Source organism: Bos grunniens, chromosome 7 (genome assembly GCF_055505025.1).
Source record: "Bos grunniens cultivar Pamir isolate PY7600 chromosome 7, Bosgru_T2T1.0, whole genome shotgun sequence".
Classification (NCBI taxonomy): domain Eukaryota; kingdom Metazoa; phylum Chordata; class Mammalia; order Artiodactyla; family Bovidae; genus Bos; species Bos grunniens.
In genome coordinates, this window is record NC_141171.1 from 91,960,000 (window position 1) to 91,985,000 (window position 25,001).

Below are 25,001 nucleotides of genomic sequence, written 5' to 3' on the forward strand. Positions count from 1 at the left end.
CCCCTATGTTTGGAAACATATTGAATGATCATATGGTTAGAGAATAAATCATAACAGAAATATAAAGTACTCTGAACTAAATTATAATAAAATATTAGATAACAAATTATAGGATACAACTAAAGCTAGTCTTAAGCAGAAACCTATAATCCTTAAACTTGTGTAATAGAAAAACCTTTTCAAAAGGCTAAAAGTCATGTGTGTTATATAAGAAAGACAAAAAGCCACATGAAATTTGGAAAAGATGAGCAAAATAAACTCAAAGTTAAAAGGAAATAGTAAGATCAGAAAAGAAATGAATAATACAGATAATAAATACATATTAGAGGGTTTCAAAAAATAGAAGTTGATTTTTAAAGAGTAATAAAGTGATAACCCTTGCCACAGATGTTCAAGAAAGGATGATGGCACAATGTATCAATACCAGGAATAAAATAAAAGAGATAATTATAGATTCTACAACAAATAGAGTGCAAATGAGATAATATTGTGAACGAAATTATGCCAACACACTTGGAAAATAACAGAAAGTGGACAAATTCCTTAAAAACCAATCTGAAAAAGTGACCCAAAAGTTAAATTAAAACATTTCCACAAATAACACCTTGAAAACCACTGTCCTTTGTCAGTAAAATGTACAAGTAAATTACAGCATTTGGCAATAACATGAAAACTATTGCATGTGCCATATGAATGAATCTCATAAGAGTAATACTGACTGAAACCCACAAAGGGCTTTCTGTGTTATTCCATTTATATACAATTCAAAAGAAGAAAACCAATCTGTGGTCTTAAAAATCATAAAGATATTTACTTTGTGAGGAAGTATAGGTAGGGAGAAAGCAAGAGGGAGCTTTGTGGGAGGCGAGTGGTATTTTATTTCTTGATCAATTTGTTCATTATACGGGTGTGCTCACATCATGAAAATTCATCAATTTGTTAATTCATAATTTGTACAATTTCTGAATAAATCATGGTTCTCCACCAGTGCCCCCTACCCTAACACACATATTCCCAGAGGGCCTTCTGCAATGCCTGGAGCTATTTTGGTTGTCACATCTTGGCAGGAGTGCTGCTGGCATCTAGTGGGCAGAGGCCAGAGATGCTGGTAAACAGACTACAGTACAGAAGACAGCCTCTCTCCACACACATTTCTAGTTCAAAGCGTGTCAACAGATCCAAGTTTAAGAAATCTCGATAAATATAAATCAATATCAAAAAAGAGAGAACTACACTGACATAGACTTGAGTCTGTGTGGAAATTTAAATACATAAACGACCGATTCCATCAATAGACAATGTATATGGGGAATGCACAGAATGAATTGAAGTTAATAAAATGTGAGTGCAAATATTTGTATTTGAGGAAGACTAATAATAAACCATAATTTTAATCCCAAGTCCACTGTTATATATTCATGTGTAGGATTTTAGGAAGACTGCAACTAAAATCATACATACTGTAAGTCCAAAAGTTTACAAAATTAAGGTAAAATAAATGTACCCTAAAGCTTACATATATAAGGATAGAAGTGAGTATTATAAATCCATATTTCCTATAAGCCAAGTCAAAAAGGGACGTGATGGGATGCGTAATTTAAATTTTCTGATAAAATGAAGCATACTAATTCAGCATAAAGGGGGGGAAAAAACCCAAACACTACTGACACAGTTTTGTGTACTGACCCACGAAGAGTTTTTAATAAAGTATAGCAGTTTGTAAAACATGCCTATATATACTTTAAAAATAAAATATCAACGTCGAGGGCATAGCATAAAATGTACTCTATACATGAGAGGCACCCTCTGAGTGGCAGATGGGAAATAAAGTGGCCGGGATGATCATGAGAGTTCAGCACGGAGATACAGAACTCAAGTCGTCACACCAGGAGTTTGCAAACTAAGCAGCTTCCATTTCTCACCAGGGACCAAATCTGTAAACAAAATTTGAGCGGAATATTCACATCCACTCATTTACCTATGGTCTACACCTCTTTTCATTATAAGTGGCACAGGTGAATGGTTGTGACAGACAGTATAGGTTCCCAAAGTCTAAACTATTTCCTATGGCACTCTTAAAAAAAAAAAGCTGACCACTACAGAGGAAAAAACTCAATACTTAGTCCACCCTTCAGGTTTCAGTAGTACTGTGCAAAATTTTTGGAAGAAGCAGTATTGCAGATAGTTTGAATTCTTTATTAAGCCTTGGAGTAGGAATATTTCAAGTTATTGATTAGAGGGAAACATAATTATGATGCAACTTATTATGAAAATCAGATAAGCTTCTGTCCATTCTTTCCTATGCAGATAATCTAACAGTCCTAATAGAAAAATGTAGTCTCCTCTATCTTTTAATACAGCAACAAAGCTGTGCGTAAGTACTTGGATAATACTCCTTATCCTAAATTTCTCTATTTTAAAATCAGAAATTTGGATTAAATCAGTACAATGGTAGGCAAAATTCTAAAGAGACCCCCCCCAATACTTTCACTGATAGCTTATTCTAACACTAACCTAGGTACTGCTGTGAAGGCACTTTGCATATAAATAATTAAGATTACTAGTCATCTGACCGTAAAATGGAGACATGGCCCTGGTTTCACATAGGTTCAATGTAATCACATGAATCCTTAAAGGAACCAAAGGAAACAGAGAAGTCCTTCAGTGGAATGTAATGGAGGAGGAAAACACAAAGATGAAACAGGAAAGGAAGTCAGATATAGAAACATAAGAAGGATTTACCCACTCTATCTGGCTTTGAAAATCGAGGAAGGATTCAAAGAAAAACATAATTATTAAGTTCTAGGTATATCTCTATAAGCCTTTTAAAAGATCATTTGGCTGTACACTGGCTCTTCATAGGAAAACAATTTTATAATGTTTTTCAGAAATATAGAGGAACAGTTTACTACTTTCCCTTGAAATGTTTGATATATCACTTTATTATTGTTATTATTACTAGGCCAGAAAAGTTTATTTCAGTTTGACAGCTAATTAGTAATGGAATATGAATTTTAGGATTGCCGTCACATTGTAGAGGAACTTTATCAACATTCTTTTGTATATGAGTAGTACAATCTATAATATTTTTCCGTGTGTGCTGCAGTAAGTCACTTCAGTCATATCTGACTCTTTGTGACCACATGGACTGTAACTTGTCAAGCTCTTCTGTCCATGGAATTCTCCAGGCAAGAACACTGGAGTGGGTTGCCATGCCCTCCTCCAGGGGATCTTCTTGGATTTTTCTAGAGACTACATTTTCCCTACATGCATGTGAGACTTTTTTTTTTTTTGTCTTCTGCTACACACATATTTTTGATACTGGGTGCCTAGAATTTGTCCATATGACCTCTGGTCCCTATGCCTTTGGGTCATGATATTTGGAATAATTAGTAATGGCTTACCTAGGGTGCAGTCTGTGGGGTCGCTAAGAGTCGGACACGACTGAGCGACTTCATTTTCACTTTCACTTTACCCATACACACAAGGGATTGCAAACCACTTAAGTCCATAAACCAAAAAAAAAAAAAAAATGCATCTACATCTCAATATTTGCCTAGCAAAATATCCCAAATATTCATTCTTAAATGCCAACTCTAATGGAGAGACAGGGTAAAAGAAGACAACAGTCTTAACTGATTACAATGAAAAGGTTCTACCTAATTTTACAAAATAGCATGACCAAGTGACAGTGTTATAGGCTTTGTCCAATGGCCTTGAAAGGGTAAATGAGAATGAGGGTCCTTGAAGCTGAAATAAGCATCACTTGCTTTACAGTAAAACTACTTCTGACTACATTAGATTATAATACAGTCATTTTTCTTTCAAAGATTTATGGTCAGTTGATATTTACGATGAGCTGTCCTAGTGTGGTGATAAATTTCAGCTAATCCATTCTTCTGAATAGTGTTGGTGAAATGGCTAATTGAGATTATTAGCACAGTCTGTGAACATATTGCCTTAATTTAGTGCTCTTAATAAATGAGTTAATTGGTCAAGGATAGTATATTTTAGTGATGAGTGGAATTTTGTTAAAGGCATAATATTCAGAATGGCAAAATACCTAACTGCTTTTTTATATACTGTAGTTAACCTATTATATCACCTCTTCTTCCTAACATCTACAGTTATAACAAATCCAACTTCTGGAATATTTTACATAAATATTTTCCTTACTCCTAAACTAGAAGGCATGTGCCTTTATTTAAACAGAAAATCTCAAACACACACGCTAGTCCATGTTACTTCTATGAACAGATATTAGAAGAAATTTTGGTTACGGATTTTAGAAACTATGTGAGTTTGACAGTAATGTGGTCAAGTGGAATAGAGCAGATTCTATAACTTCAACAACATTCTAGCTTCAGTTTTTACTTAAAAAAAATTCCGTCTGATATTAGCATGAGGACAGATGAAATAACAAAAAGCACTCATAGGATTGAGACTATGGTGCCTGAAGCCTTGTGAATCTAGTAAATTTTCCCTTGGAGTGATTCACATCTAAAAGTGAGAGCTTCTCTGTTCCTGTGAAAAGTGGAGTTTGGTTTGTTTTTGTTTAAATTGCAGCAAATAAAAAATGCTTAAAATTTTGTTCTCAAGTTTTCCTGTTAAAAATATACCCCAGGAATGTAATAACGTAATGTTTCTCTTCAGTGTACTTTGAATGTATTTTAAAAGATGTAGATATACTCCACCAAAAAAAAAAAAAAAAAAGAGGAAGAAGAAAGGAGAGAAAATGGAAAAACAAATGGCCCTCTGACTTTTCGTTTACTGAGTAACCAAGGTCGTTTTGAATAGATGTGATAGAAGGAACTGCATACATACAGCATCCTGAATTCAGAGAATTTTCTCCAAGAGAATGATCAAGCAAACATAAAGAATAGCGTGAGACAGTATTTTGAAAACAGAAGCACTTGAGAAATATTTTCCATTTTTAAAATAGGATAACTATTTGCCAAATGTTTAAGTTGGGTGACTGCTACAATATTTAAATTTTTGTATGAAATTAGCAGTCTTTTGGCAAAAAAAAATTATACAAGACAACTGCCAGATTAAAATACATACACTCAATCTGTCCTTTAACTCACCACTCATCCTCTCCTCCTGTTTTTCTCTTTTTTCTTTCGTACTCCTTTAATCAGAGAAACGAAGGGTCTTTTTTTTTTCTTTGTAATCAGAAATGGAAATAAATCCTGCATGTGTGAAGACTGAACAAAGTGATTAATCACAGACCATTCTGAGTTTATTAAAAGCATTCTGGTATAATATTTTTAATCCAGAAGAATATATTTCTTGTTTATAGAGAATCCAAAATAGCTGAATAGGAGCATATGTTCATGCATCATGGACATTTAAAAAATGTCCACATAACAACTGTTCATTTGCTAATATTCTAATTAGTTATAACATTAGTTATAAGACCACGGAAAGAAGACATTTTTATAAATTAAGTCTGGTCCTCTCTGACAGCAAATGTAAGTGGCTTTGAACAAGCTGACCTTTTCTGTCTGTCTTTTCCCTGAGAAGTAGGACACGTGTGTGCCTAGCTCCTCTGTCAACCATTCTTTTAAATAAAAATCGTGTTTCATAAAAAATGTGTCTACTATAACACCCATACCACACACTAGAGCTTTTCTTCAAAATACCTATTGAACTTTGTATGCAGCAAAGTGCTTTGTCTACTTTCCATTTTCACAAATGCGATATAAAAGATCTGTACTCAAAGGCTGAGATGTAACAAAATTATTTTTAGTGCTTATTTGGGGCCATTGGTAAGGAACATAGGCACTTCTCTATCTGTGAGCATCCACTGATAAAGAAATCAATTTTAGTATACTTGTTACTACTGCCTTGATTTGCACTGAATTACCAGTAGTTTCCCTGCCATCCTATTCGCACTATTAGTGCCCGTATCAACACAGTTGATGGGATAAATCATAAGATTCATAAAGGTTACTCAATACTTCAACTATTTACCTTTTATGCCCATTAGACATTTACATGAAAATCATATTTGATGATTAGTTGGTATTGGTAACAGAGTCCAGCCACAACTAGAGATTTATTCATTTGTAGGTACTATTCTCCAAGTGAGATATTGCTGATAAATATTCTTTATGGGTTTGCTGATAAATCTTTAATTCAATGAGTTACTCAATCATTGGAAAATGGCACTGCTGTGATTTCTTTTACCAACTCTTCATCCAGTAAACATTCAATAATGTCAACTGTTCAAGGCTTGTTTTAGATTTTTAGCTGTTGTATTAATTTTCTCCAATAAATACGATTCAATAGATTATAATAAACCTCTGTGGTTTTTTTCTAATAAGAATATGTAACAAGAGCTTATCATAGCCATATTTAAAACAGTATATTTTCCTTTAAGTTATGAATGATTGGTCTCAATATTACATCTGTGTGGCATTGTGACACTATTCAAACATGTTCTGTTGAACATGGTAAAGTATTGACATCTACAGTCCCCCAAATGTACACCTTTTATCATACTTTTATTTCCTATTTATAGTTTTCACTATTTCTTTTGAATCATTTTCTCTCCTTTGTGAGTCAGATAATTCTCTGGCATTTAAGTTTCATCTCTTTCAGCATCTTTAGAGGTTGTCAATGCAGCCAAGTGTTGATTGGGCCAGTCTTCCACCTCCCTTGTGCTATGTAAATAATCCATTTTTAAAAAGAAAATGAATGTACTGCAATCTTTTCTTTAAAATAAAATCCTTTAAATTTACAAAATAAATGTTGTAGATAACTTAAAAATTCAGTAAACTTTTAGGAAAAAGTTATTTTTATATTATGCAAAGCTAAATAGCAAATTGCACTTATTTACTATGTTTTACATATGAATGTAAGGAAAACGTCAAGATTTCAAAATTATGATTTTTTGAGTGACAAGAGGATGCAGAGATTAGAAGAGGTATAAGTGAAAACAACTAGTAACATCAAAAAACAAGCTTCAAGAGAAACTGAGCTATTCTCTGAAAATGCACACGTTTATACCTTAAATTTACCATGTTAGAAAAATTCAGAAAACATGAGAAGACAAGCACGTGTTCTATGTCATGAGAGCAATGATATCATCATATATCATGTAGTCTCTGGAACACTGCATTAGAGACAAATCAGAGAAGGAAGTGATGAAGGCAAATGACATCTTAGTATTATTATGAAAATAGTTTTGATCTTGTGACCTTTAACTTATACTCTGACAGTGTCTCAAGGTAGCTCACTTTTGGAAACACTAGTCTCATGGGATAATTGAATACAGAATTAGTATTTATTCATTCTTGCCATCTCTCTTATCACATCTGTTCTCTTGTACACTCCATACCTATCCTATGTATTGGTTTAAAAATTTCAAACACCTGTTATCATAACAGTTTTAAATATCCCCACATTTAGCTTAACATAGGAACTAATTCAATAATGCAAAATTCACTCTTACAATTACAAAAATTGGAAGAACTTTAAATAGCCTATTGGATTTTTTCAGTTATTTAAAAAATATATGAATTCATATTTTTAAAAGACAGGAATTAAAATATTTCTCACATATTTAAATGTGTTTTAATGTTATCTACAGGTGACATATATTATTATAGATAAACATATCTTAATCCTATGAAGAGGAGTCCCTTGGACTGCAAGGAGATCCTACCAGTCCATTCTGAAGGAGATCAGCCCTGGGATTTCTTTGGAAGGAATGATGCTAAAGCTGAAACTCCAGTACTTTGGCCACCTCATGTGAAGAGTTGATTCATTGGAAGAGACCCTGATGCTGGGAGGGATTGGGGTCAGGAGGAGAAGGGGACGTCAGAGGATGAGATGGCTGGATGGCATCACTGACTCAATGGACGTGAGCCTCAGGGAACTCCGGGAGTTGGTGATGGACAGGGAGGCCTGGCATGCTGTGATTCATGGGGTCACAGAGTCGGACACGACTGAGCGACTGAACTGAACTGAACTGACTGAATCCTATACTAAAAATAAAAAAGCAGGGATGTGAAATAGTATTTATTTTTTAGAAGTATGCTTCACAATGAGTTGGAAGGAAAATATCTATATCAAAAAAGAAGAACAACCTATAGTTGGTTTGACAAAATTTGGAAGAGGTAAAAGCAAAAAAGAAAGAGTGGAGAAGAGATGCAAGAATACAGACAAATTTACCAAATAATAGGAACAAAAGAATAGTCTTAACCCATAAAAAACCAAGATCATGGCATCCGGTCCCATCACTTCATGGCAACAGAAGGGGACAAAGTGGAAGCAGTGACAGATTCTATTTCATTGGACTCCCCATCACTGTGGATGGTGACTGCAGCCAGGAAATTAAAAGACACTTGCTTCTCAGAAGGAAAGCTATAACAACCTGGACAGCATATTAAAAAGCAGAGACATTTAAAAAAAAAAAAAAGCAGAGATGTCACTTTGCAGACAAAGGTCATATAGTCAAAGCTATGGTTTTTCCAGTAGCATCATAAATAAGGCTGAGGGCCAAAAAATGGATGCTTTCAAATTGTGGTGCTGGAGAAGTCTCTTGAGAGTCCTTTAGAAAGCAAGGAGATCAAACCAGTCCATCTTAAAGCAAATTAACCCAGAGTATTCATTGGAAGGACTGAGCTCCAATACTTTGGCCACCCCATGCGAAGAGTCAAGTCCTTGAAAAAGATCTTGATGCTGGGAAAGACTGGAGGCAAAAGGAGAAGAGGATGAGAAGGTCAGGTAGCAACACGAATTCAATGGGCATGAATTTGAGCAAACTCTGGGAGGTAGTGGAAGATTGAGGACCTGGCATGCTGCACTCTGTGGGGTTGTGAAGAGTTGGACGTTACTTAGCAACTGAACAACAACAATACTGATACTTTAATATATTTTATTTTTTAATTTTACAATATTGGTTTTGCCATATATCAAAATGAATACTTTAATATGATTATCTAGGTTAATATTTCTGACAAGCAGTAGAAGTAGGTAACAATAATATTTAATTTTATGTTTGCAGTGTATATAGTACTTTTTTACCAATATAAATTTAATAATACAGATAGAAGATATGGGAATTTGGTAGGAGGTCTGAACCTCAGCAGAAGTCCTTGAGAACAAGTGGGACTCAGTCACAAAACTGAAAAAAAAAAAAAAAGTATGTCAATCATTCTTGAGGGAATTGTGGTCTGGTTAGCTGTTATTTCAGGTCTTCAGTGTCATTCTGCCAATTTTAGAGGGAGGTCTAATTGCTGAGGTATCACACTCTAATGCTAATGCTAATGCTAAGTCGCTTCAGTGGTGTCCAACTCTGTACGACCCCATAGACAGCAGCCCACCAGGCTCCCCCGTCCCTGGGATTCTCCAGGCAAGAATACTAGAGTGGGTTGCCATTTCCTTCTCCAATGCATGAAAGAGAAAAGTGAAAGTGAAGTCGCTCCGCAAATTATGATTGTGGATGACTTCATAATTCAGAAAACAAATGAGATCTTATCTTTTCTTGTTGTAAACTCTTTCTATTAAACTGCTGAGTGTGATGGTATTTTATAGTCGTAGCAATTTCCTACCTGGGGAGGGCTTCCCAGGTGGTGCTAGCGGTAAAGAACCCACCTGCCAACGCAGGAGACATAAGAAATGCAGGTTTGACCCTTGGGTGGGGAAGATCCCCGGGAGGAGAGCATGGTAACCCATTCCAGTGTTCCTGCCTGGAGAATCCCATGGACAGAGAAGCCTGGCAAGCTACAGTCCATAGAGTCTCAAAGAGTTGGATACAACTGAAGCAACTTCGCATGCACACACCACAGGGAGAATATGAGCCTGAACTGTGAAGTCCAGTAGAAGAAAGAAGAAAGCAGAACAGTGACGTGGAGAAATTAACAGAGCTTCAGTACAACTCTAACTGATACGAGCCCCTATTTTCAATTTCCATTTTATCAGAGTTACTAAATTTTCACTTAATCTAAATTGGATATGGTTTCTGTTACCTGCAATAAAATAATCGGGACTAATACAGTAATTCATTTTATCTACCTCCCATGGAAAACATCCCAGTAAAGTTATAAGGCAAATTTAGTAGAAGATAATTTCCTTTTGACAGTTAGAGGTTTAATTAACACACTTTTTCCCCCTTCCAATACCAATTTTGAAATCCCTGCACATGAAGTCTCCCATTAAATTTCAGGCTATTACATTGGACGTGGGGGTGGGGAGCTACACAAGGAATAAGGCTACTTCAGCTAAAATTGTTTCACTAAATACTGTAGGGAAAATGTGTTAAACATAAGGTGTATCTATTTATCTATATGTGTGTGTGTGTATGTGTGTGTATATATATATTTGTCCAAGAATAAACTCTTTTTTTCCTCCTCAGAGATAAATATCCGAATACTAGGGTCCTAAATCCTGGATGTTAGTCATAGAAGACAAATTTTTATGATTTTTTGACACATTTGTACTGCTAGACTTCACTAAAGCATATGAAGCACACATGTTACCCTGACAGCAAAGAAATGAAAATTATGCACTATATATATTTTTCATTGGCATCTTTGTAGACCTTGCCAGTATCTGAACTGTTAGAACATGGTTGAATGTCAGTTTTGTGCAGGAATTTTCAAGCAGGTTTGTAATAGTGCTGAATATATTTGGTCATAAATTTTACTATTGAGAAAAAGCAAACTTTCTCCAAATATGAAATTTTATAAACATTTTTAAAATATTTATAAACATCAATATAGCAAAGCTTTATTGATATTCTAGAATTCTAGATATTCTGTTAATACTGATGTGGTATTCAGTGGCTTTCCTTAAGAAAAATAATATATCCCCTATTTTAACACTGAGTTTCAGCATATAGTTTCAGTAGTGACCTCATCTGTCAGACTGCTTTAAGAAAGCACAGTGTCCAAATAGCACTATGGGATTTTAGATTATTTAGAAGATTTTAAAAGGATTGAGTTCATTAGTAAGTGAGAATTTTAATAAACATCGAAAATACCCTCACAGTTTCGTTATTTTATTCTATCTTGTTATGTAACTGTTCTTAGGTCTTTGACATTGAAATCAAAGCTAGTGGACAGTTCACAGGTTTTAAAGAAATTGGAAAGGCCCATATTTTGAGATGATTTGCAAAATTTTTATAATTTAGTATCAACCTTCAATTTTGGATTCTAATAAATGAACTAATATTCATATTGAAGCAAAATATGAATATTCAAAAGGAAAACTCACCTCATCACTATGGAATTCTGATGAGTATGTTTTACCTATCTACCCACAAACACATACATATACTCACACATAATTGAAATAATAATATAATTCTGTGATAGAAAGTCTAAAACAAGTGTGGCATAAATAGGATAAAACTTAATTTTTATTCATGAGAATGGAGTACAGTAAGGCCTGACTCCACAAGGAATTCAGCACACAGAACCTTCCAGCTCATGGTTCAATCAGCCTTAGGATGTGACATTTTGTCCTCATGGTCCAAAATGGTTGAGCTATATCAGCATTCCAGGAAGTAGAGTAGAATCACTGCCCACTAAAATTACAATGTGATTTATAAGTTTAAGTTACTATCCTCTTCCTTTTTATTTGAATAAGTAGAAATATTTGGCTCATCTGGTTTTCTAATTTCTTAAATTGAACAGTCATACATTTTCAGTATCCACCTTAAATAAAAGACTTTAAGGCCATAATGTTTTCTTTCAGTACAGCTTTACTATAATTCATTAAGTTTATTCAGCAAATGGTCCTGGAAAAGTTGGACAGCTATATGTAAATCAATGAAGTTAGACACACCCTCACACAATACACAAAAATAAACTCAAAATGGCTTAAAATCTTAAACACAGATATAATACCCTAAAACTCCTAGAAGAAATAATAGGCAAAATATTCTCTGGTATAAATTGTACCAACATTTTATCATTTCACATGCCAGCAAGGTAATGCTCAAAATCCTCCAAGCTAGGCTTCAACACTGCATGAACTGAGAATTTCCAAATGTACAAGCTGGATTTAGAAAAGGCAGAGGAACCACAGATCAAATTGCCAACAACTGTCGGATCATCGATAAAGCAAGACAATTTCAGAAAAACATATACTTCTGCTTCATTGACTAGACTAAAGCCTTTGATCTTGTGGATCACTACAAACTGTGGGAAAATTATTAAAGATACGAGAATAACGGACCACCTTACCTGACTCCTGAGAAACCTATATGCATCTCAAGAAGCAATCATTAGAACCGGACATGGAACAATGGACTGTTTCCAAATTGGGAAAGGAGTACGTCAAGACTGTATACTGTCAACCTATTTATTTAACTTCTATGCAGAGTGCATCATGTGAAATGCCAGGCTGGATGAAGCACAAAGCTGGAATCAAGATTGCCAGAAGAAATATCAATAACCTCAGATATGCAGATGACACTATCCTAATGGCAGAAAGTAAAGCGGAATTAAAGAGATTCCTGATGATGGTGAAAAAGGAGAGTGAAAAAGCTGGCTTAAAACCGAAGATCCAAAAAAACAAAGATCATGGCATCTGGTCCCATCACTTCATGTCAAATAGATGGGGACCCAAGAGAAACAGTGATAACTTTTATTTTCTTGGGCTCAAAAATCACTGTGCATGGTGATTGCAGTCATGAAATTAAAAGATGCTTGCTCCTTGGGAGAAAAGCTATGACAAACCTAGACAGTGTATTAAAAACCAGAGACATTACTTTGCTGATAAAGGTCCATATCGTCAAAGCTATGGTTTTTCCAGTAGTCATGTATGGATGTGCGAATTGGACCATAAAGAAGGCCGAGCACTGAAGAACTGATGCTTCTGAACTGTGGTGTTGGAGAAGACCCTTGAGAGCCCCTTGGACTGAAAGGAAATCAAACTAGTCCATCCTAAAGGAAATCAACCCTGAATTATTCATTGGAAGGACTGATGCTGAAGCTGAAGCTCCAATAACTTGGCAACCTGATGTGAAGACCCGACTCACTGGAAAAGACCCTAATGCTGGGAAAGATTTAAGGCAGGAGGAGGAGAGGACAACAGAGGATGAGATGGTTGGATGACATCACCAAAATGCAGATGAGTTTGAGCAAGCTCCTGTAGATAATGAAGGACCAGGAAGCCTGACATGCTATAGTCAATGGGGTCTCTCAGAGAGTTGTACATGACTGAGTAACTGAACAGCAGCAGCAGTGTTTTCTTAGGTCATTTTCCCAAAGTAATAGAAATAAAAACTAACAAACAAACCCCCCTCAAAAAAAAGATAAGCAAATGAAACCTGATTAAAATTACAAGCTTTTGCAAAGCAAAAAAAAAAAAAGAAAAGTGTTAGTCACATCCGACTCTTTGTTACCCCATAGACTATATGACCCTATAGCCTGCTAGGTTCTTCTGTCCTTGGAATTTTCCAGACAAGAATACTGATATGGGTAGCCATTCCTTTCTCTAGGCAAATCTTCCTCACACAGGAATAAACCCAAAGGAAACCATAAACAAAATGAAAACAACCTACAGGATGGAGAAAATATTTTCAAAGGATGTAACCAGAAAGGGTTTAATTTCCAAAATATGCAAAACAGTATGGAGATTCCTCAAAAAAAAAAAAATACAGTAGAGTTGCCACATGATCCAGCAATCCTACTCTTTGGCATATACCCAGACAAAGCTATAATTCAAAAAGATACACGTACCCCTATGTTAATAGCAGCACTATTTGCAATAGGCAAGGTATGGAATCCACCTAAATCTCCATCAACAGATAAGTGTGTAAGAAGATACAGTATGTATATACAATGGAATATTAGCCATGAAAGAGAATGAAATAATGCCATTTACAGTAACATGGGTAGACCTAGAAATTATCATACTAAGCAAAGTAAGTCAGAATAAAATGACAAAAACCATATGATATCACTTATATGATAAGGGATTAGGAAGATCCCCTGGAGGAGGGGATCATGACATGTATTTGGATTACAAATCCAAAATGCAATACAAATCCACATATCTACAAACCAAAACACATATAAAAAAAGAGTTCCAGGTACAAAGAACCAATTTGCAGTTACCAAGGGAAGCGGTAATGGAGGGAAAGAATGGGAAATTGGGATTAGTAGATGCAAACTATTATATATATGATGGATTAAACAACAAGGTCCTACTATATAGCACAGAGAATGCTATACAAAATCTACTAAAGAGTAGTGGTGAAGTGACTACACAGCTTGGATCAGTTTTGTTTTTAAAGTTGTCCTGTGGGTCATGTGTTGATTATTTTCACTCTCAAAAGTGTCCTGGTTGATGACAAATGATATAGTCACCTAATTAATGACTCATACAATCACTGGGAAGCTGGAGAAAGATACTGGAAACTCAGCTTTTAGGCACAGTACCTGAAACTATGTTGCCTGTTGTGCTCAGTTGCTCAGTGGTGTCTGACTCTTTGTGATCCGATGGACTATAGCCACCAGGCTCCTCTGTCCATGGGGATTCTCCAGGCAAGAATACTGGAGTGAGTTGCCATGCCCTCCTCCAGGGGATCTTCCCAACCCAGGGATCGAACCCAGGTCTCATGCATTGCAGGTGGATTCTTTACCATCATAGCCACTACTGGCCTGTTAATATTGCTGCTTGAAAGCAATATCACCACCAAGCTTGAAACGTCAGGCTCTCTACTTTAGTGCAATAGCTTCTGTCATCCATGCCACTTATGCTTTAGGAATTGCACCATGCGCCTACTAATATCCCTGAAAAGTGAACACTTCCAGGAGTGAAGAAATCTTCTCAAAAGTCCTGCTTCTCCATTCTGAATCAGTGTCAAGTACTGCACCTGCCTCTTCAGCATGCGAGTCAGAGCATTCCTTGCAGTTAGGATGCAGGCAGTTCTGAGCTCTGCCAGTCACACACACCACTGCACACAGCAAGTCTATCATTTTTCTTATGGTTTCTTAGATTTCTGCTTGCCTTTACTTGAACTTATAGCTTCTTAAGTTTTTTTTTTCCCCCTCTTCCTATTTATTTATTTATTTATTGAAGAGATGGGCATTTTCTAAAATGTGATTCTCTTTATTCCTTGGAGAACCATATATCAGTATCATTCTACTGATTATACACTTGAAATTCATTAAATATATAGTATAGCAAACAGAAAATATAATATCCTTAAATCCAGTTTCATAGTTCAAGAACTGATGAATTAAAAGTGCTGAGAGAATAACTCCAAGGATTAAGTAAATCCTGAAGGTATTGCATTTGTGTCAGAAGTGGGACAGATATGATTGTAAGATGGGTTGACAAAGAAAAGTGCTAACTCTTGACTATGTTATTAAGTGTTATCATATGAAAGAGGGGAGAGGCTCTGTCTCCACTTAAAGGTAGAACTAGGATAATCAGGTACATCATATGAGTATTAATATTTCTACTTAACATTAACTATTTTAAATTTATTTTTGTTAAATTGTTAACAGAATTTTTCTACTGAATTAGAGATTGTTGTTAATCCATAAGGACCTACTTCTAAATCTAAGACTAGAGTGTGCTTCCAAACAAAAGTCTTTATCTTTAAAAATAGTAAGAAACAAGCTGTCTTAAAAATAGTATGTTATTCATTAACCAGTTCTATAGTATCATTTCAAAGAACACTGTCAATTCATTGGTAGGCCAAAGAGCCCAAGAAAAAGCACAATTGTAGCTTTACATTTATGCCATTAACCAGGTTATGTATGAGTAAAACTAAATAATCATAAGTAAATTAATTTCAGATGAGGACACAGAATCTCAGAGACATTAAGTAATTTATATAAGGCCAGATTGCTAAGAAATGGCAGAGACAGTATTCATGAGCCCATGAATCACAAGCCCACCGTGGCTCCAGAACTATCCATTATGACATGCCTTGTGTATGAAGCAGTTTACCTTTAAGAGAGATTCAAGGAAGGTGTTCAGTTCAGTTCAGTTCAGTTCAGTCACTCAGTAGTGTCCGACTCTTTGCAACCCCATGAATTGCAGCACACCAGGCCTCCCTGTCCATCACCAACTCCCGGAGTTCACTCAGACTCACGTCCATCGAGTCAGTGATGCCATCCAGCCATCTCATCCTCTGTCGTCCCCTTCCCCTCCTGCCCCCAATCCCTACCAGCATCAGAGTCTTTTCCAATGAGTCAACTTTTCACATGAGGTGGCCAAAGTACTGGAGTTTCAGCTTTACCATCGTTCCTTCCAAAGAAATCCCAGGGCTGATCTCCTTCAGAATGGACTGGTTGGGAAGGTGTTACTAGTCATCAAATAAGACTAGCATTATCTATATGAAAAACTGAAATATAAAGATAAGGAAGGTTCTATCACTAGATAACTCACAAGTAAATAATTACTGTTAGGAAAACAGGTAATTGAGTTTGAATTGTCCAATTGCTTTTCTTGTTGTTGTTCAGTCGCCCAGTCACATCCAACCTTTTGCAACCTCATGGACTGCAGCATGCCAGACTTCCCTGTCCATCACCAACTCCCGGAGCTTGCTCAAACTTGTGTCCATCAAGTCAGTGATGCCATCCATCACTGTCATCTCATCCCCTGTCATCCCGTTCTCCTCCTGCCTTCAATCTTTTCCAGCATCAGGGTCTTTTCCAGTGAGTTGGCTCTTCAAATCAGGTAGCCAAAGTATTGCACAGTTGGGAAGTTAGGAGCCCATTAAGGACTCATGAATATTCTACATCTAATTATAACAGACTGAATTATGGGAAGACATATGGGAAGACATAAACAATACAGCCTGCTGTTATATAACTTGAAATTGTCAGTCGGCTTTGAGCATATGCCCATTTGCATTTCCTTTCATTGACTAGTGATAGGTACAAGCCTTACTTTGCACTGGGCAGAGTGCAAAGGAGGAGACTGGAAGTATAAAAGGGGGAAGCCAAGAGCGATGGATAGGAAGGATGAAGCGGACTCCTTTGAGAAGGTCTGCCTAATAAAAGATCTGTCTGCTTGGGCTGACCTGAGCTGTAACTTGTCTGTTGTTGTACACCTTTTGGTCCATCGCTCCAAATTTTTGTTGTGGTGAGACAAGAACCAAGGAAGAGAAATAAACCCACTGAATTTTTCAACTAGTGAACTTCAAGTATATACAACTAAGTCAGATATATATTTCCTTTGGGCAGTGAGTGGGTTTTCAGATCAATACAACTATAATATAGACCAAGCATGGGAAGAATATCTGTAGAATTATTTTTAACAAATAAACATTTCATTTTTGTATAGTCAGTTACCTAGTAATTATGCCTTCACATTGTTGGTTACAGTAACATGAAAACTATCAACCACTCTGTCAGCACCATGATATTTCATCTCCATAGCTATGTAGTCTATTTTCATAACTTTCTATTTGCATTAAATATTATGTACCTGAAAATATTTGCGCACACACTGTCTTTGTTATTTAAACCTAGCCTTAGTATAAAAAAAAATGAGGATATGAATTTTAACTTATTCTGGTTAAACTAATTATATAGATTAACACTAGTAATGCTTTCTTTGTGCTTCACACGGCAACCAGGTTTTCTAAGGTTAAAGAAAAAATCTTTCTCATTACTATCAACAAAGTTACCAACAAAAAGCTATATTGAACCCCAAAGAAATGTTTTACATAGAGCTACTTAAGTAACATATTGCCTTGAGGTATCTATGTGATATCACAGAATTTCAATTATCTCCTGGTATTTTATTACATTCTATTATTTTTTCAAAAATAGTCAATGGTAAATATATTTAAACTGGTAAATGTTAACCACTATACTCTTCTAAGAATTATTGAAGTTTTAAAAATTCTACACAAACCTTTTAAATTTAACAGCATAATTAAGTGAAAAAAATTGTTGGAATTTTAAGGTCGAATAATTATTTTAAAAATTGGCTGACATAGCCACCATAGAGTATTTATAAACTTATGCATCATAGAGTAAAAATATTCTCAGATAAAAATGTCCCCATGGTGCTCATATTTGAAAGCACATGAATTAAATATGCCTCCCTCATCTCTGGTGGTACATGGAATTTTTATGTCTTAACTAGGCTTTTGTATTTATTTTATGTAAAAATACTAGTATGCCACTAAAATTTTTATTTTTCTGTAAATGTCATAGCATAAGATATAAAAAACATAGCATTGCCTTTACTTAAAATGCTCCAGTGTTACATCCCAAAATTGCCTCTAAATCCTATTGAACATAACATACCTACCTTCCTTTTCTTATGGACTGCAAGAATTACTTTACATGTCATCCTTCTCCTTTCAATTTCAACTGCTTGTTTATTTCTCTTGCTTAGATATATCTCCCCTCATTTTTCTAACATACTGAGTGTGGATATTGTATTTTTATAATTCAAAATTTTCTAAGCTTGACACCCATATATCAAAACTGTTGTCTAGTTAGATATGATTAATTAGATAGCTCAGACGGTAAAGAATCTGCCTGGAATGCAAGATATCTGGGTTCAATCCCTGGGTTGGGAAGATCCCCTGGAGGAGGGCATGGCGACCCACTCCAGTATTCTTGCCTGGAGAATCCCCATGGACAGAGGAGCCTGGCGGGCTACAGTCCACGGGGTTGCAGAAAGTTAGACATGGCTGAGCAGCTAAGCACAGCACAGAGCATTATTTAAGCTAATATAGTGAAAACAATTAAATGTCCAGGCTCTGGGGCTAGATATCCTGGCTCTAACACTTCTGTTCGTGTGCTGGTGAGCAAGTTACTGGAGCTCTTAATGTCTCAGTTTTCTCATCTGCAGAGTGAGGATAGTAAGAATGTTCATGTCATTGGATTGTCGTGAAGACTGATGGGATAACCCACTAAGACCTTCAAACAATAAATGACACAAAGAAAACACGCATTATAGTTAGATATTTAAGGAGTTTTGTTGCTATAATCATTACTACCGTACAAAAATAGTAATCATTATTATCATTATAAAATCTGATTTAATTTGAAAGTCATATCTTTAAAAAAACTCACCAGGCACGATATAGGGCCAGACACTGAAGATATAAAGATAATCACTTTTGAGAAAAAGTAAGAAACCATAGAGAATACTATAGGAAAGGCAAAAAAGAAAATGTGGAAAATGCACAAAGTTGTGAAACTACACAAGTTCAGTTTTATCATCAAGTGTAAGAAGACTAGATTTATAAGATTCAGTAATAAACAGTATTTGAACTCTATTTGAAACAAAATTTGAAAATCTGAAACAGTCATAATTTCCTCAATAGGAAATCATCTTCCATTAAACCCCTATTTAAGATAGCCCCGGTCACTACTTAACATGATGTTATACAGCCATTTTTTTTCATTTGTTCATTTATTGTTTTGTTCAATAAACTCTAATTTCCATGAAGCCTGAGGCTTCCTTTTATTTTTTTTACTGTTCTGGCAGTGCCTTCCTCGCATATGGTAACTTGGACACGTAGGCTGACTATATGGCATTTCCCAAACTGATTTGATCCTAGACCTTCGTCCCTGTGGCTCATTTTATGGAACTGGTATACCTTGGAACAGACTTTGGAAGACATCATGCACTGCATATCTCCAGTTTTGTTCTCCAGGTCCATTTCCCATCGTTTTCCTCTCACAATTTGCCCTGGTGTGCTGATAGCATTGACAGGCTCCCTTTCCTTTGGTTTCTGGTTGGATTTAGTCCATCAGAAACAGTAATAAAAAATCCAGAGGAAAGGAGGAGAATGGATTGATGAAGACATTTGTTCTCCAGGTCCCTCTTCTTAGCTCGTTGTGGTTTGGCTGTACCATTACTGAAGGCCACGTGTTCTATGAAGTGGTTCTGTCCATAAAGCTACCCTGTGTGTACAGGCAACCTCCTGCCCCTCTTGTCCCATCAGGCTAGCTTTGGGGAAGACTTCCCAGGCCCCCAGTCTCTCCTTTTTCAAGCCAAATCTGCTGTGCATCTTAAATAGGCCCTTTGATAAACTGTCTTAAATCGTTCAGTTTGGTTATATCATCTGTTTCTTGTGTGTGTGTGTGTGTTGTTGCCTCAGTCGTGTCTGACTCTCTGTGACCCCATGGAGTGTAGCCCACCAAGCTCCTCTGTCCATGGGATTCTCCAGGCAAGAATACTAGAGTGGATTGCTGTGTCCTCCTCCAGGGGATCTTCCTGACCCAGGGATAGAACCTGTGTCTCCTGCATTGGCAAGCGGGTTCTTTACCACTAGGGCCATCTGGGAAGATTGCTAAAGCCCTATTTCACACTGAGTTATAATCCCATTATAGCCTTAGTCTTTTAAGTGGATGGGTATTTAGGTAAGGTCTGTCTCAAGATTTCTTCTTTTCTCAGTCTACTGGATAGAGGTTTTAGAGGCCCACAATTGGGCAACATGAAGTAAGAGTACCCCTGCATGTAAAATGTTATCTATGTCACAAACAAGTATTTGATTTCTGAGGAGAGAGTCCATATATTTGTAACAATTCTCAGAAACAAACAGAATAGTAATACTCCTATAATTACAATTCCTACTCTTTGGCAGCATTTTCTGCACTAAAATTAATACACATGGAAATGGAGGTGAGATGTTGATGGTTGTTGATGTCCTATATTACCAAATTATTTGAAGCTTTCTGCTCCCCACAAAGCCCTATATAAGGCTTTAACACTCATACTAAAGGGAAAGAGAATTGTGTCCTTTGGAACTAGTCAATGGAACATCGTGACTATAAAGACTATAGAATCTAAAATAAACTTTCTAATTTAGAGCTATAGAAAACTGTAGTTTCTTCTAAATTTGTAGTTTCCAGATATATCTGTTATCTAAGTAGTGACCTGAATTATAGAAAATATATAAATTCTACACAACCCCAGGAAGTGGATGGTCAGGAAATAAAGAAATTGGAAATGTTTCCTCCTCCTGTGAGCTTTCAGATAACAATGCATTTATCTCTCCCCTTAAGGGTTGTCACTGTCCTCCCAAATGGGAAACTTTACAGAAAGTATCACATTTTTCCAGGTTATCCTTCCCAGGATGCAAGCATTGTAACCATTTTCAAGTTGTCAATGAATAACTCAGAAGCCTGATCATGAGTAACAGTCTTTTTTCACAAAGGTTCCCATTAGGGACTTCGAGACTTCTTGAACATTAAGTTATTTGTATACAGCATTAACATTCTTAAACTTCAAAAAACAGGTGTGACTTATGGTAAAAATGTGCTCTCCCTAGATCAAAAGCTGTGTCTCTTATCTTTATTTAGGTAATTGGGTACATTAAATTTCTGAAGAAATCCATTTATGTTTCACATCCTATAAAAATTTTTAGAGAGATATTTATTTCCTATGTGTTTTATTAAGTGCTAGATACAGAGATGAACAAAACTAATATAAATTCTGCCTTTGTGAAGGTTGGTCTACATTTTTTAAAATTTAGATATATATGGAAGATGTATGCCATAAAAGTTGCACATTTTGACATACTTTTGCATATTTGACAAAGTTAATTTATAGATATTATTTATATTCATCTTTGTCAGCAAGTCTATAATTTTCTAGATACCAGTAAGTCTGTATTATCATTGTGAAACCTCAAGGGTATACAATGAAGTCTTGGTCATAGTAGAGGAACATATGTAAAATAAATGATTTCTTTAAAAGTAAAGATAAGGCCCCCTTCATGGATTATTATTGAAAAAATAAGAATTAAGTTGAAGAAAGTAGGGGAAACCACTAAGCCATTCAGTGAGTGAAGTGAGTGAAAGATACTCAGTTATGCCTGACTCTTTGCAACTGCATGGGCTGCACAGTCCTTGGAATTCTTCAGGCCAGAATACTGAAGTGGGTAGCCTTTCCCTTCTCTAGGGGATCTTCCCAATCCAGGGATCGAACCCAGGTCTCCCACATTGCAGGCTGATTCTTTACCAGCTGAGCCACAAGGGGAGCGCAAGAATACTGGAGTGGTTAGACTATCCTTTCTCCAGCAGATCTTCCCGATTAAGGAATTGAACCAGGGTTTCCTGCATTGCAGGTGGATTCTTTACCAACTGAGCTATTAGGGAAGTCCAATCCATTCAGTTATGACCTATATCAAATCCCTTATGATTATAAGGTGCAGGTGATGACTAGATTCAAGGGATTAGATATGATAGAATGCCTGAAGAACTATGCACAGAGGTTTGTAACACTGTATAGGAGGCAGTGACCAAAATCATATCAAAGAAAAATAAATGCAAAGCAGCAGAGTGGTTGTCTGAGGAGGCTTTGCAAATAGCTGAGGAAGAAGAGAAGTGAAAAGCAAGCAGGAGAGGGGGTGGGGAAAGGGAAAGATATACCCAACTGAATGCAGAGTTCCAGAGAATAATAAGGTTTTCTTCAATGAACAATGCAAAGAAGTAGAGGAAAACAATATAATGGGAAAGACTAGAGGTCTCTTCAAGAAAATTGGACATATCAAGGGAAGATTTCATACATTGGGCAAGATAAAGGACAGAAACTGTAAGGACCTAACAGATGCAGAAGAGATTAAGAAGAGGTGGCAAGAAGACAAAGAAGAACTATACAAAAAATATATTAATGACCTGGATAATCACCATGGTGTGGTCACTCACCTGGAGCCAGACATCCTGGAGTATGAAGTCAGGTAGGCCTTATGAAGCATTATGACAAACAAAGCTAGTGGAGGTGATGGAATTCCAACTGAGCTATTTAAAATCCTAAAAGATAATATGGTTAAAGTGCTGCACTCAATATGTCAACAAATTTGGAAGACTCAACAGTGGCCACAGGACTAGAAAAAGTCAGTTTTCATTCTAATCCCAAAGAAGGGTAATGTCAAAAAATGTTCAAACTACCATACAATTACACTCATTTTGCATATCTGAGGTTATTGATATTTCTCCCAGCAATCTTGATTCCAGCTTGTGTTTCTTCCAGCCCAGCATTTCTCATGATGTACTCTGCATATAGATTAAATAAACAGGGTGACAATATACAGCCTTGATGTACTCCTTTTCTTATTTGGAACCAGTCTGTTGTTCCATGTCCAGCTCTAACTGTTTCTTCCTGACCTGCATACAGATTTCTCAAGAGGCAGATCAGGTGTTCTGGTATTCCCATCTCTTTCAGAATTTTCCACAGTTGATTGTGATCCACACAGTCAAAGGCTTTGGCATAGTCAATAAAGCAGAAATAGATGTTTTTCTGGAACTCTCTTGCTTTTTCCATGATCCAGCGGATGTTGGCAATTTGATCTCTGGTTCCTCTGCCTTTTCTTTTTCTTTTTTTTTTTCTGTTGACATAACTGTTTATTCACCATGGTGGCAAAGTAATACCATTTTATATAACTGAACAGGTTCCACAGTTTAGACATTTAATAAATCAATTTTTAAATTACTGAACTTATTTGCAAAATTTTAAATAAATAACCCTCTGTGGTTATTTACTCTAATGTGCAATAACATTGTTCTTACCATAACCTGACCTGCTTTTCTTGGTTTATAACTGTGCTTGCAATAAAATAAAGCATATCTTTCCAATCACATTAAGATATATTTACTTAATTCATTTGGTATAATTTTCCATAAACAGAATGCAGTTTCTTTTTTTTTTTAATTTAGCAGAATACATTTATTCATAAAATAACATTTGTATGGCTTACGAAATTCATCTTATGAAATTCTTTGATATCATTTCACATATTTCAACAAACTGAGGAGAAAGTTTTTTTTTTTTTTTTTCATGTTTCAATGCCATTCTCCCAAATCTTCCCACCCTCTCCCTCTCCCACAGAGTCCATAAGACTGTTCTATACATCTGTGTCTCTTTTGCTGTCTCGTATACAGGGTTATTGTTACCATCTTTCTAAATTCCATATATATGCGTTAGTATACTGTATTGGTGTTTTTCCTTCTGGCTTACTTCACTCTGTATAATAGGCTCCAGTTTCATCCACCTCATTAGAACTGATTCAAATGTATTCTTTTTAATGGCTGAGTAATACTCCATTGTGTATATGTACCACAGCTTTCTTATCCATTCATCTGCTGATGGACATCTAGGTTGCTTCCATGTCCTGGCTATTATAAACAGTGCTGCGATGAACATTGGGGTACACGTGTCTCTTTCCCTTCTGGTTTCCTCAGTGTGTATGCCCAGCAGCCTTTTCTAAAACCAGCTTGAACATCAGGAAGTTCACGGTTCACATATTGCTGAAGCCTGGCTTGGAGAATTTTGAGCATTACTTTACTAGCGTGTGAGATGAGTGCAATTGTGCAGTAGTTTGAGCATTCTTTGGCATTGCCTTTCTTTGGGATTGGAATGAAAACTGACCTTTTCCAGTCCTGTGGCCACTGCTGAGTTTTCCAAATTTGCTGAGTTCCAAAGAATAGCAAGAAGAGATAAGAAAGCCTTCTTCAGTGATCAATGCAAAGAAATAGAGGAAAACAACAGAATGGGAAAGACTAGGGATCTCTTCAAGAAAATCAGAGATACCAAAGGAACATTTCATGCAAAGATGAGCTCGATAAAGGACAGAAATGGTATGGACCTAACAGAAGCAGAAAATATTAAGAAGAGATGGCAAGAATACACAGAAGAAATGTACAAAAAAGATCTTCATGACCCAGATAATCACGATGGTATGATCACTGACCTAGAGCCAGACATCCTGGAATGTGAAGTCAAGTGGGCCTTAGAAAGCATCACTACGAACAAAGCTAGTGGAGGTGATGGAATTCTAGTTGAGCTATTCCAAATCCTGAAAGATGATGCTGTGAAAGTGCTGCACTCAATAGCCAAGAGAAATATCAACAACCTCAGATATACAGATGATACTACTGTAATGGCTGAAAGTGAAGAGGAACTACAGGGTCTCTTGATGAAGGCGAAAGAGGAGAGTGAGAAAGCTGGCTTAAAATTCATCATTCAAAAAACTAAGATAATGGCATCCAATCCCATCACTTCATGGCAAATAGAAGGGGAAGAAGGAAGCAGTAATAGATTTTATTTTC

At 36.1% G+C, this 25,001-nt stretch overlaps 1 long non-coding RNA gene across 1 annotated transcript in view; it reads right to left on the reverse strand.

Annotated features, from left to right (window-relative positions):
• Positions 1-215: 215 nt before the first annotated feature.
• LOC147369965 (uncharacterized) overlaps positions 216-25,001 on the reverse strand; it is a 191,156-nt gene continuing 166,370 nt past the window's right edge. The window contains exon 3 of the long non-coding RNA XR_015168235.1: positions 216-1,934. This is a non-coding gene — a long non-coding RNA (uncharacterized LOC147369965). The remainder of the gene's footprint in view (positions 1,935-25,001) is intronic.